Below are 12,987 nucleotides of genomic sequence, written 5' to 3'. Positions count from 1 at the left end.
GAAATAAAGGAGAAAAAGGGGGAAAAGGAGGAAAAATGGAAAAGGGAAAAGAAGAAAAAGAAAAAACGGAAGGGGGAAAAGGGGAAAAAGAAAGAAAAGAAAGGAAAAAAGGAAAAGAAAGCAAGGGGAAAAAAAGAAAAAAGGGAAGAGGGGAAAAAAGAAAAGGAAAAAAGAAAAAAATTAAAAAGGAAAAAAAAAAAGAAATTTTAAGGAGAGAAAAGAGGGAAAGGCATAGAAAAAATGAGGGAAAAAGGAAAGAAACAAAGGGGGGAAAAAGAAAAAGAAAAGAAAGAAGTGGGGGGAAAAATAAGAAAAAGCCCCGAATGATCTATTCCCTGCTCTCTGTCTCCTACAAACGCCATCCCTGCGGGCACCTTCTCTGAGAATCTTTGCCCTGCATTGAGCACCCCAGCACTGAGTGTCCCATCCACCAGCCCAGGGGCTTCATGTTGAGTTTTTTGGGATAGGAGGTGGGTTTTCAGCAAAGGTGGGGGAGGAGGCCAGCTCTGTCTCATCGTATGGGTGAAAATAGGCTCTTTTGCTTGTATTTTATTGATATTTGTGTCCCTGCCCGCTGTGACATCGGGTGCACAATGTGAGCTCTGTGCTGTTTGCAGTGCCCAAGCTGCCTCCAGCCCTAATCCCAGATTTAATCTGTGCCTGGGGCTCGGAGGGAGTGGGGGAAGGATGGGTAGAACGCTGGTGCCCAGGCTGCCTACACCAGGCAGAGGACAGGGCTGTGCCCAGCAGCCCTCACAGATAGGCATGGCAGTGGTAGTTGCCCTTATGGACGGACAGACGGACAGGGCTGTGCCCAGAGTCCTCTGATTGATAGGCACGGCAGTGTATGGTATAGACAGGTAAAGAGACAGGGCTGTGCTCAGGGATAGGCACGGCAGTGTGGGGCATGGACAGACAGACGGACATGGCGGCGTATGGCTTCCCCTCCTGGACAGACAGACATGGTGATAGGATGGGCAATCGTGCCTGTTCATCTCTCCCTGTCAGATAGGCATAGTGGTAGGATGGGCATAGCAGCCCCCGTCCGTCTCCCTCAGACAGACAGACGGACAGACAGCTGCCACCTGCCAGCTCACGCAGACTGGAGACGCACATGATCCAGGAGATCCCGGTGTGAGGAGTCAGGGGCAGCCCAGGTGGGGTTTGGGCTAATCCTCGGGCAGACAAACAGGCGGGTGGACAGACAGACAGACGGACAGACAGACGGGGCCATGCCCCGCTCCGCCTGCTTGGCAAAGGGGTGCCCCGCTAAGTCACACTGAGATGAGCTGGAGCGTGGCTAATCCCCAGGCAGGGCAGGAGGAGAGGGCCAGGAACGTGGGGATGTGTTCAACTCATTGTGGGACAGACGGACGGAGCACGGTTTGGAGCTGGGGGAGGCAGAGCCCGGCTGGGTCCCATCATGGTTGTGGGAAAAAAAAAATGCGTTGCAGTTTCCCTCCCTGTAATGGATGGAAAGTGGTGGGGTCCCAACTGGCTGTGGCCTTTAGGAACGGCCCTAACATCCGCAATTGGAGATAAAAAGAAAGTTCCCGCTGGTTCCCTTCCAGACAAATGAGCCTGGCCGCATCCCTTTGCTCTTTAGCAGCATCTGCCCACCCTCTGCACCTGATTCCTTCCAGGAGCCTTTCATCTCCCTCCCTGCCTGCTTCTGCAGCCTGAGCTGCCCGCGGGCTTAATGGGACGGGAGGACGTGACCCCCTGGGATGGCTCAGTGCCCACCTCCTCCTCCTCCTCCTGGAGTAACACTGCCCCTCGCCCACAGCCGGAGAAGGGATTTCTGACAGGATCACTCCTGGATATTTTGCTTTATGTTGTGGAGATAGCAGGGTCAGGGGCTGGCAGACAGCTTATTTCTCCCTAAAATCCGTCCTTTACATCGTTACGTTCCTTATAAAAAGAACTTGTAGCAGAAACACCCGGGTTTCCCCTTGATGTGTTTACTTTCATACTGGTGGTGCAGGTGAATTCAATACCGACAGGTTGCTGGGAAAAAGAATGATTTTGTCTGCATTCGCTGAGAAACACAGTGATGAAGTCCTTTCTTTAAGCATAGAAATGCCTTTTCAGGTGTATTTTTCAGTCATTCTTCAGCCCTGAGCTCCCTGATCCCAAGGGTCCCAAAATGAGTGTGTGCAGGTGACCCACATGTGAGCTGGGCTCTTCCTGAGTATCTCACCTTGCCCACTCCAAGCACATCTCTATGTACCTGTGCAGGATTCTGTGCTGTGATGAGAGCTGGAAAACAGCCCCCAGCTCCCTTTCCTATGGGACAACGCAGCCCAGGAGCAGATGAGATAACAAACACAAAGAGACAGCAGATAGAATGGGCAGGGATTGTTTTAGGAGCTGGTGTCCATCCGAGGGGCAGAGCCCTATGCTCCCTCCTCCAGCAGTAAATATGGGGCAGAGGGGCAGGGCAGGAAGGAGGAGCAGCGATAAGGGGGGTCTCTATAGCTCCACGTTTAGGGCAATGGCTGTGATTTAATCTGTTCAGCCCATACATCCACCTTTGCTATCTGATGAGAAATTCCCAGTGAGCTGCAGCCCTTTCTCTCCTCCATGTAGCAGGGCATTCACGGCTATGGCAGCAATTTAAACATTGCATTGAAATGCGACATTCCAACAATTTTTACATATGCACTGTTAAGAAATGTAAACTACAGTGTAGTGGTATAATTGCCCATCTCCCCTCAACTTACCTTGTTTTCAAACTAAAGGAGCAGAACAAAAGGTAGAAGGACGGTTCCTCTCCTATAGTTTTCTATTTTTTTGAGGCTGGAGTACACTTTTTTCAACAAAATATGTTGTTTTCCTGATATCCTATTGCACTGTTTCAGCTTCAGCCTATGTGCACGGATTGTTACAGGAGTTACTGGATGAAGCTCACTCGAAAATAGAATAACAACAACAAAAAAGAAATATAATACAAATAGCAATGGTTTCCCATTCAGAACAGCTCTCCAGTGAGAGATCTACCAACCATTATCAATGAAATACAACTGTTGACCCTTCAGGTCTTTGACATGTGAGAAGATCACCAATCCATGTCCATTCACTGCTGGTGGATGTGCGAGCTTTTTCTCATGGAGACAGCTAAATCAGCAGCCCCAGTGGGCTTTGTTTTAAGAAAAATACCTTGGAGTGATATGGGGCTTCTTGTACTCCCACACGGTCTTTTCCCTGCAGCACCTTGCCTTGGGAGCATGCATGTTTTTGGGTTCCAAGGTGGCCATTTTGCCAAAGCCATGTGTAATTCAGAAACTGGAAGGAATAAAGAGGCTTGAATGAGAAAGGGAAACCTATGCAAATGTCGACAAGGATGTTATATATTGTAAAAAAAAACAGGGGTGGTCAATAATAGGGTATTTGTGAGTGAACTGATGAGAGAACTCCATGTTGGATGAAACTCTAGTTGTGTAGAAGTGGATCTGAGGGACGTGGTCAGTGGGCATGGATTGGGGTTGGACCTGGGGGTCTTAGAGGTCTTTTTCAACCTTAATGATGCTGTGATTCTATGAACACCTTGCCAGTGCTAATGAGTGGATTCATACCATTCCTGAATGCTACAGGGTTGTAAGGGAGGAGATGTCTGATGAGTTAACCTCGAGAAAAGAGGTTGTGGGAGGACCAGTCTGGCATTGTAACTGTTCATTACTTCTTGAAAATACAAGGGAAAAACACTGCCAGCATCTCCCAGAGGAGGAATTTCACATGACACCTGCGTTGTCCCCAGTGAAGCACAGTTTCTGTGGTTTACAAAGCCACAGAGAAATGGGCACATGGGTGCCTCTGCAGTATGTCCCAGAGTGCTAAATTTTGTTCAGATTTAACTGAGGGATGTGTAAAAACTCATGTGGCTGCATGTCTGAGGCAGGTCAAGAGTGCAAAGCCCTCACTCCCATAGCAAGCATCACACTCCTCTAGAAAGCAGAGGGATCCTGAGCACAGTCATCCTCAAGCATTAACACCAACCCCAGCATATAGGATCACTTGGGATACATGAGCTAATAGCTTCCAAAATCTCCTGTCATAGAAACATTTTCTTCTTCCTATTTTGCTCTAACATCACCCTTGTCCTTGTGGTAAAAGTGGAACACAGCCATGCTGTCAGCATCTCAGTGCCTATGGTGACTGTGGTTGGGGAAGTGGCACAGATACGTCCTCATCTGAGACCCAGTTTGTTCATGTTTGTGGTTTGGGAGAGGGAAGAAGAGGCTGTATTCCAAACTTATTAAAGCCAACAAAAATATCACAGCATGGATCAAATGCTTTCAAGTGGTCATCCCAAAGGAACATTTATAAATCCATCAAATGTCAGTTTGTACTTTAATTGTTTGGCATTGCAGTGAAAGTAATTCTTATGCTTGCCTTTCCTCTCTGCTGTTTCTTTCCTCTAAACCCATCACTCTCCCTCTCCCTCTTTTTTTTTCCCCCTAAAATGCTGAGTCTCTACGAGCACTTCAGCCACCTGGGAAAGGCTGTCAGCATGAAATCCTTTCCCGATGAATTCCCAATGTGGTCACCTGGGTGATGGCTGGGACTTTCCATTGTCCCAGATCCATTGTCCTGAACTTCTCCCCAGGCTGATTCGTTTTGGAACTCGATCTTTAAGGTCCTTTCCAACCCAAGCTGTTCTATGATTCCATGATTTTGGGATGTTTCTTAGGGAACACATCCAGCACCAACCCAGCCATCTATTCTAGAGCTGGGCACCCAGCTTTTCTTCTCTTGGGCTGACACAGAAGGGAGATGTCCAGCTGATGTCAGTGCATCAATCCTAAGTCCTTCTCCAGGGGCTTGAGAGCCCTACATACCATGCATGAGTGTTGGGTGGAAGATGCATTCTCCTTTCTTTCTGAAGCACAGAACAGTAGGATAAACATGGGTAATACATAACTGAAAGCAGATTATTATTGTTGCTACTTTAGAATTTACAGCTAGTTTTAAAATATTTGGCAATGCGATTTGGAAGCTGACACAATATTTTCAGGTTATTTAATTCCTTTAAACATCTTTTTTCTCTATTGTTTGAAAAACTCTACCTCGAAATGGAACATAAACCTTTAATTTAGAATCACGGAATCATTAAGGTTGGAAAAAACTTCTAAGCTCACCATGTCCAACCCCAACCCATCCCCACCATGCCCACTAAGCACATCCCTAGCCAGCATGGGTAGAAGTGAAAGAAACATACTGGTACAAAAAACAACAAAAGCAAACAAACAAATGAACAAAAATCCATCAACCGAATAACATCCAAATGAATTAAGATTTTTGTTTTCTCTATTTCACCCACTTCCATGAATAGTTTTGGGTGATGCAATACTCCAATTTCCAGTACGCTGACTGTCTATCAAGAAATAAAATAATCACTTAGTCTTCCTCACATGCTGAGACATCCCTTAATTCCTTAATTGCTTTAATATGAGCAGGTTTGCATTGTGTTTATATGCTTTTTTTTTTTTTTAATTGCACAATGTGCAGTTCTGCTATAATCATTTCACTGATGGGATGCTGAAGTAGGGAGAGAACAGGATGATGGGACTCCTCAGCTCAGAGCAATCTCAGATGCTGGCACTGAGAAAAGCACCCATCCTGGTGCTTTGGAAATCACTACCAGCTTTCCCAATTGAAACCAATCACGTGCAAAGAAACAGAAATCAGCAAATCAGGTTTCAGGTTGGATATTAGGAATTTTTTTTCCCTGTAAGAGTGGTCAGACACCAGAATGAGCAGCCCAGGGAGGTGGTGGAGTCACTGTATCTGGAGGTGTTTAAGAAACATTTAGATGTTGTACTGAGGGACATAAGTTAGTGGGACATGTTGGTGGTAGGTGGATGGTTGGATCATCTTGGAGGTCTTTTGCAACCTTGGTGATTCTGTGATTTTAAGACAATAAACTAATTCTAAGGTTGTGAGGTCTGCAAGGAACCAGCCAGAACTTCTCCTGGTGGTGAGCCATTCATTCATTAGAACTATTCTGAGTTTTCCAGGGAATATTTCTGTCTTAACTTGCCAGAAAAGATTTTGAGAACACTTTGACCTTGTGCATCTGTAACCAGAACGCTCCCATTTCAACTAATATGAAGTGACTTTCTGGTACCATGGGGACTCTGGCTGGTGTCTGTAAGATAAGTTTGAGTTAAAGAGTAAATATAACATCCTTTTAAAGCAAAACTCTAGCTTCATTTTGAAGTGCATTGGGCATATAATGCCCTGTCTCTGGCTACACTATGCTCTGAGCATCTGATTGAGCTGCAGATGTCCCTGTTCATTGCAGGGGAGTTGGCCTTGTCAGGAGCAAGTTCTTTAAAGAGAGAGTGGTGAGGTGCTGGAACAGCTGCCCAGAGAGGCTGTGATGCCCCGTCCATCCCTGGAGGTGTTCAAGGCCAGGTTGGATGGGGCCCTGGGCAGCCTGGGCTGCTATGAAATGGGGAGGTTGGTGGCCCTGCCTGTGGCAGGGGGGTTGGAAGTTGATGATCCTTGGGGTCCCTTCCAACCCAGGCCATTCCGTGATATTGAACAGGACAAGCCCAAGTATTGACTGTTGGCCTTTAAAGGTTCCTTCCAACTCCAACCATTCTATGATTCCATGAACAACTATACTCCTTTGAGAGCACAGTGATGCTGTTGCCATTAAGGAGAGCTGAATGAGGCTGGAAGTGCACACAGCCCTTCCCCCATGGCCTCCCATACTGGTTTGTACAGACAGTGGTGAGCTCAGCTACTTCTGTGGCAAACACATTGTCCCTTCCTTAGCCTTGATTTTATTTTAAAAATGAGCCGTGTTTGTTGGGTGTCTGGATAAACACAGGGAAGAAAAGCAAGAGGGAAAAAAACAACAAAGTCTGCTTATTTCCATTCAAAAGCATTTGCAACTCAGAATTGAAATGAAAGTACAACATAAGGCAAAATTACAGCATTCATCAGATTTTGCTGCCGTTGGGCTGCTACCTACACACTCCATCCAGCAGTTTGCTAAGCAATCAAGCAGTGCCATGTTGTTTGATTTTAAATAAAACCTGAGATTCTCCTCCTTCATTATTCCTGCTGGATTTTATTCCTGATGTTCTTAAGCTCTAATAGAGGCTTTTGAAGTGCTGAGCTCATTGCAAAAATGGCCAGGGCTGACCTCTACCTGTTGCTTATCTCCATGCAAGAAGGAAGGGAGGGCACAGCTCCAGCTCAGAGTTCCAGAGTCTTCAAAATGGAAGAAAGTGGCAAAACTTCCAGCATTCATATGGAACAAGCATAGAGGTGGCTGTGAAAGATGACGGCAGTGCTCATTTTTCATCTCTCTGCTTTGCAGGTGATGTGAGTGCTAATTGCTGGGCTGGTTGCTTTGGCTCCTAAAGGTCTGTTCTGTGGATTTTGAGTTCCAGAGGTCTATTGTTCCAGGTTGGAATGAGTCATAAACAGCCTGGGTTGCAAAGGAGCACAATGCTCATCCAGTTCCAACCCCCTGCTATGTGCAGGTTGCCAACCAGCAGACCAGGCTGCCCAGAGCCACATCCAGCCTGACCTTGAATGCCTGCAGGGATGGGGCATCCACAGCCTCCTTGGGCAAAGGGAGTCAAAGGAGAAACTGCTACAAACGTTTCATGGCTTTATGATGCCATATCACCTCATCACCCTTGACATTACTATTTCTGTGGTGGTGTCTGAATAGCTCATATCCCTGGTTAGCCAGTGCAAAAACATGGAGCTGTGACCTGAAGAAGGAAGAAGCACAAGTGTTGTGTGCAGGGCACAGCTTATTGATTCATATTTATTTATGGTTCGGGTGTGGAGTAAAAGCACTACATTTAAAAGGAAATGGTTTGTGCTTTTAATAAGGCTCTTCACTTACAGCTGTTCTGATATAACCTTTGCATTACCCACTGCATTTTCCTTATAGCATTTGGGCTTTATGGTCTGCTGACTCACAGACACGTATCTTCTTCATTATTTAAAAATGTGATTGCTTACATAGCAATCTCTTCCCGTGCATAAAATGAACACAACTTCCATTTGCTTTCATATTTAATACATATACATAATACAAAAACACTGCTCTTATTATTTTAATATGAAGAGCCTCTTAAAATGGTCCAAGCATCATCTGCTTTATTAGTGCCTGCTTGACAAAGCTTCCACATTCCACAGTTAGTTTGCTTCTGAGGATGCTAAGGCTTTACAATATGCACTGAGATTTTGATAAAATCTCATCAAAGCCTGCTAAAAGATCTCCTTTATCTATTTTGATTGGCTTGATTACATTGATTAATGAAACACTGGGGGATTTTATGTGATGGGATTAAATAATGCAATTAGTTTTAATAATTTTTCTAAAAAATAGAATTAGGTAGGAACAAAAGGGAAAAAAAGAGCAATGTTCTGCATACAGTATTCGTGATAAGTCGTAATTCTTTGGTTTGCCCCTTGGAACAGTGGCATTTCACAGACTACAGATGCAGGATTGCTCAGGAGGAAATATCACTGTGAAAGTTAATATTGGGGTGAGTCTTAGATCTACAATATTTTACAGGATATCACTCACTGTGATGCTAAGAAGGAGCCTCACTGGCTTTGCCATGCTGATCACTTCCTTGTTGTCCTCTCATTCTTTACAGAAGAAGGCAGTTTACGGAAGAGAAGAAAAAAACAAATTATTTTAACATGTTAAGTAGACTGGGATTTGCAGCAAAAGCTAACTGTTCTATAAGAGGGAGTGGGAACTGCTTGGACATGCCATGGGACTGCTTATGTTTATGTTTAACCCTTCAGTTTGCATAGAGACCTTTCATGGTTTCTGCACAACCTCTGCTACTGAAAGCAGTCAAGTTGCTCTACCCTCATCCAAAGGCTTCCCCTATTACAACCTATGTGTCCTGGGCCCAAGGAGTGAGATTAATGGAAGTTGGAAACTTAAAGTGCATATAGTCATTGTCCTGACTATTAAAAACTGGTGGTAAACAGGCTTGCAAACAAAGTGGGTAAGAGCTACAAGAGAATAGGAAAGAGAACACTGCAGTTCTACTGACTTCTTCAGTTTGTGCTTAGTTGGACTCAGGTGTCCCATAATACCCATAGGTGCCCCTGGATTCAGGTATCCCATAAGTGCATGTTCCAGCTATGGACACAGTTATATGAAATTATGAAGAACAATTAAACCACATGTTAGCCAGGATTGGCAGTCGTTAGCCCCCAGCGCAGCTAGTGGGAAGGTGAGGTGACTGTCAAAAATAGTCTTATAGTGGCCTGTGTGAATACAGCCCACAGCTCCTCTACATTCAGAGTGTTGGAAGTCAAGAGCTGGTCTGAACTGCTAACTCTGGATCTTAGAGGCTACTTCAGTGCCCAGGTCAATCATAAGTATTAGCACTGGAGGTCTACACAGGGCTCTCCATCTCTTCATTCTTCTGTTGCTCCAGCTACGTGCAACTAAGCTAATATTCATGTGTCATTTAGTGATGTCTAATTGATATTTGTAATTCATTCTGGGGATCTTGCAGGGATGTAGCAATATGAATGCAGTGTCACTGCTGGAGATTGAGGTCTCACTGATGTTTCCTACACCTAGAATATCAATGCCAGTTGCCATTTATTTTTCGTCTCATCTAGGTATATCTCTATATCTTGTTTACTGTCACTCTGCACTAAGCTGTTACTTCAAAGCATTTGCCATGAATAATCACAATCAGTAAACTGCATAGCAGCTTTGTTAAATACGCTGCCTCTACCCTTACAGTATCATTCCTGGGAAGAAAAGACAAGCAGAAGCTGTGCATTTTGATTCCAGGTCTGATTTCAGAGATAGCAGGCAGTTGACAGATGTACATACAGAGTTTAGAGGGGTTTGGGATTACATTATCCTCCTTGTGTTGGGTCATCATAAAAGTTGCACTGCCCATGTGCTCCATGGCAGGTTTCATGGTGCAGCGTGCAAGAACAAACATGCTGGTTCAGCCTCAACAGGATCCCCTTTTATATCCTTTTTAACAGCTTTTTTTCCACGTGATCTTGGTTCATAGAGTGATTCCACATTCTTTAGCAGGGAAGGCACAAAATGATGGGTTTTCTTTTGCTGCTGAACCTTTGTGTGGCCCTGGGTACAATTGCTTTCCATCCTTTGTGTGCTTTGATTCGTTACTCTTTAGGCTTCCCATAGCATGGAGTGGCTCCTATACTGTGTGTGTATGTGTGTGTATCACACTCAGCTCAGCAGGAGTCTGATCACACTGAAAATGTAATATGGCATCAATATCAACACACTACTCACTAATTCACTTTACTCTTCTACTGCAACTACACGAAATAGTGAATGAGTCAAAGCCCAGACTGTTCAGGCAGAAACAAACTATTGGTCCCATTGAATCAGGCATCCAGATGATCTGTTTTGAAGAAAATGTTGGGCCTTGATTGGGAGTGAGCTGTTGAGAGTGAACATAGACTGTGCAGGCAGGGTAAGAGCATCCGTATGCATGATGTACTGGCCAGATAAAAGCCCCATGGTCTCAGCTTGGATCAAAGGAACCAAGATTCAGGTGGAGGATGGATGCTTTTGACAGATTCTCACTCCTAAGCCATTCTCACTTCTACTCCCCACCTTTTCCATAACACTCGTCCTGCAGCCTGCATGAGCATGGGCCAAGTGCTCCTACCCATCTTTACACCACGTAGGTCATAGAATCACAGAATCGTTCAAGTTGGAAGGGACCCTTAAAGGCCATCTGGTCCCACTCTCCTGCAGTTAGCAGGAACACCCACAGCTCCATCAGGTGCTCAGAGCCCATCCAGCCTGACTTTGGGTGTCTGCAGGGATGGGGAACAGCCACCTCACTGGCAACCTGTGCCAGATAAACCTTTGCAACAATCCCCCAGCTGATGCAGAGCCCATCATCTTGATTCTCCAAGGCAAGCACACGTACATGCCTCTTTGGTTTTACTCCTGCATTGACAACACTGATTATCCGTGGAAAAAGGTGATTCCAAGCACAAGCAGCCAGATGTCAAAACTGCAATACCTAAGTAATAAGGGTGAAAATAACGTCATGTTTTGTGCTGTTTTTTTTTTTCCAAGAACAGGAGTTTTTTAACATCTAAAAATTGGCCTCCGCACTGTAAAATGCTGCTTGCAAGAATAGGCTGAGATCAGACTCTATAAGTGCTGTCCCTTTAGGGCTGTCAAGGAAATAAAATATTCATCCCCCGAGGCCCTGCCATGGAGCAAATATATTAGCTAACAAAAATAAATCATACCCTCTCTAATAAAATATTCAACTGCTTGTTTGTTCTAACAAATAAGAGAAATGGAGGTTTAATCAAGGAAAACAAGACTTTACATCAGACCACAAGGTATTCTTGGCTAGAACTCTGCTAATATGCTTGAATAATTCTGGTAATAGTAAAACTGAGCAGCCCAGGGAGGGTAGCTCTCACATTGATTTAGAGCGACAGGATTTGGGGAGACAAAGAAGTAGCCAAATTAGCTCTGAGAAAATGATCATTTATGAAAGTTTTGCTAATGTCTCATCTTGAAGCCTGATAGGAATATGTTTCTGGTTTCTGCTCTGTTTGTTTGTTTGGAAGAGCAGGGATGGTAATACATTGGCAAATAACCAAGGCAGAAAAGGGGCTTAACCTGACTGGGAGTTCACATGGTGATTCCTGTCTAGGAGAGCAAATTCCCTCTTTCCATATATCAGTGCTTCCCATTTTCCTCACCATGTAGAACTCTTTTTATCCAGACAGATGAACACGGACTGTCAGATTGATAATTGGCACATATAGATACGAACCCCCTGCGTCTCTTCCCTCCAAAAGACCAATCCCTGTATCTCCCCCACCCCCAAAATCTCAATTGTTTCAATCTATTGCCCAAGCCCTCCACCAAAGTTTTCATGAATAGCATTGCAATCTTTGGAACAAATCCAGTGCCAGTTTGAAGATAATAGGAACACTGAGTACTAAATAACAGACTGACAGAAGACATGACACCATGCTGGCAGAAGACATGTGTGCATGACTTTTATAGTAACCAGGGCACTCAGCACTTGGTAGTCAGTCAGGACAGCAAAATACAGTATTGGGAACAAAGGCAATTTTTAATATCGTGATGTTAGCTGGAGAAGATTAGGTGAATTATAGAAGGAATAGTTTGCAAATAGTCCTTTGGGGATGGAAGCTGAAAGGGGTGACCTGCATGTTTGGTATTGAGTAGCCACATGGAGATCCTTGTTATACAAGTCAGGTAAGAATTTCTACTAAAGGAATGAGCTCTGAAAATTAGCCCTGATGCTCTGTAAAGGCTATTGGTAGGTGTCAGACTCATCACATCACTGTAAGAAAATAGGACCATCTCCATTTCTTAAAGGTATTAAAATATATCTTTTTTTTTATCCTTTGCTAGTCTTCTATCTGTAGTATATGTGCTTCTGCACAGCCCAGTTCAAAGACACTGACAAATATCTGAGCTATATTTCAGTGCACTATCCTGTATGTTCTAGTTACGTGTGTCATGGGTTCAGACCAAGCAATTCAGCTTGGCAAGACAGCTCTATAGTTAGAGCATGGGGTCATGTTCTTGAAGTAATGTCTGCCCAGTGATTACTGAAGTGCTTCCAGCCTTCAGATCTGGAAATTACACGAGGGGAGAAAGAAAGAAAAGGGGAAAAAAGAAAGTGCTGAGTTCTCCGTCCTTCTCACACAAGGAAATCCCTAGCTCTGCAGCCAGGCTTGATGCTGAGAGTTGCACAGGTTAGATGTATTTTGGAGTCACCATTCCTGGAGGTGCTCAAGAACATTGGAAACGTGGCACATAGGGACATGGCCATGATGGGGGTGGGCTGGGGTTGGACTTGGGGATCTTGGAGGTCTTTTCCAACCTGAATGATTCCATGATTCTGTGATGTGGGGCACAGTATCTGTCATCTTGATAGAGCCATCTTAAACCAAGTAAGGTAACTCATTTTGAAACATCCT

This window comes from Centrocercus urophasianus, unplaced genomic scaffold, assembly GCF_019232065.1.
Source record: "Centrocercus urophasianus isolate 14NV4802_14NV808 unplaced genomic scaffold, USGS_Curo_1.0 seq_14, whole genome shotgun sequence".
In the NCBI taxonomy this organism is placed as follows: Eukaryota; Metazoa; Chordata; class Aves; order Galliformes; family Phasianidae; genus Centrocercus; species Centrocercus urophasianus.
Note: the sequence above shows the minus strand (reverse complement) of the source record.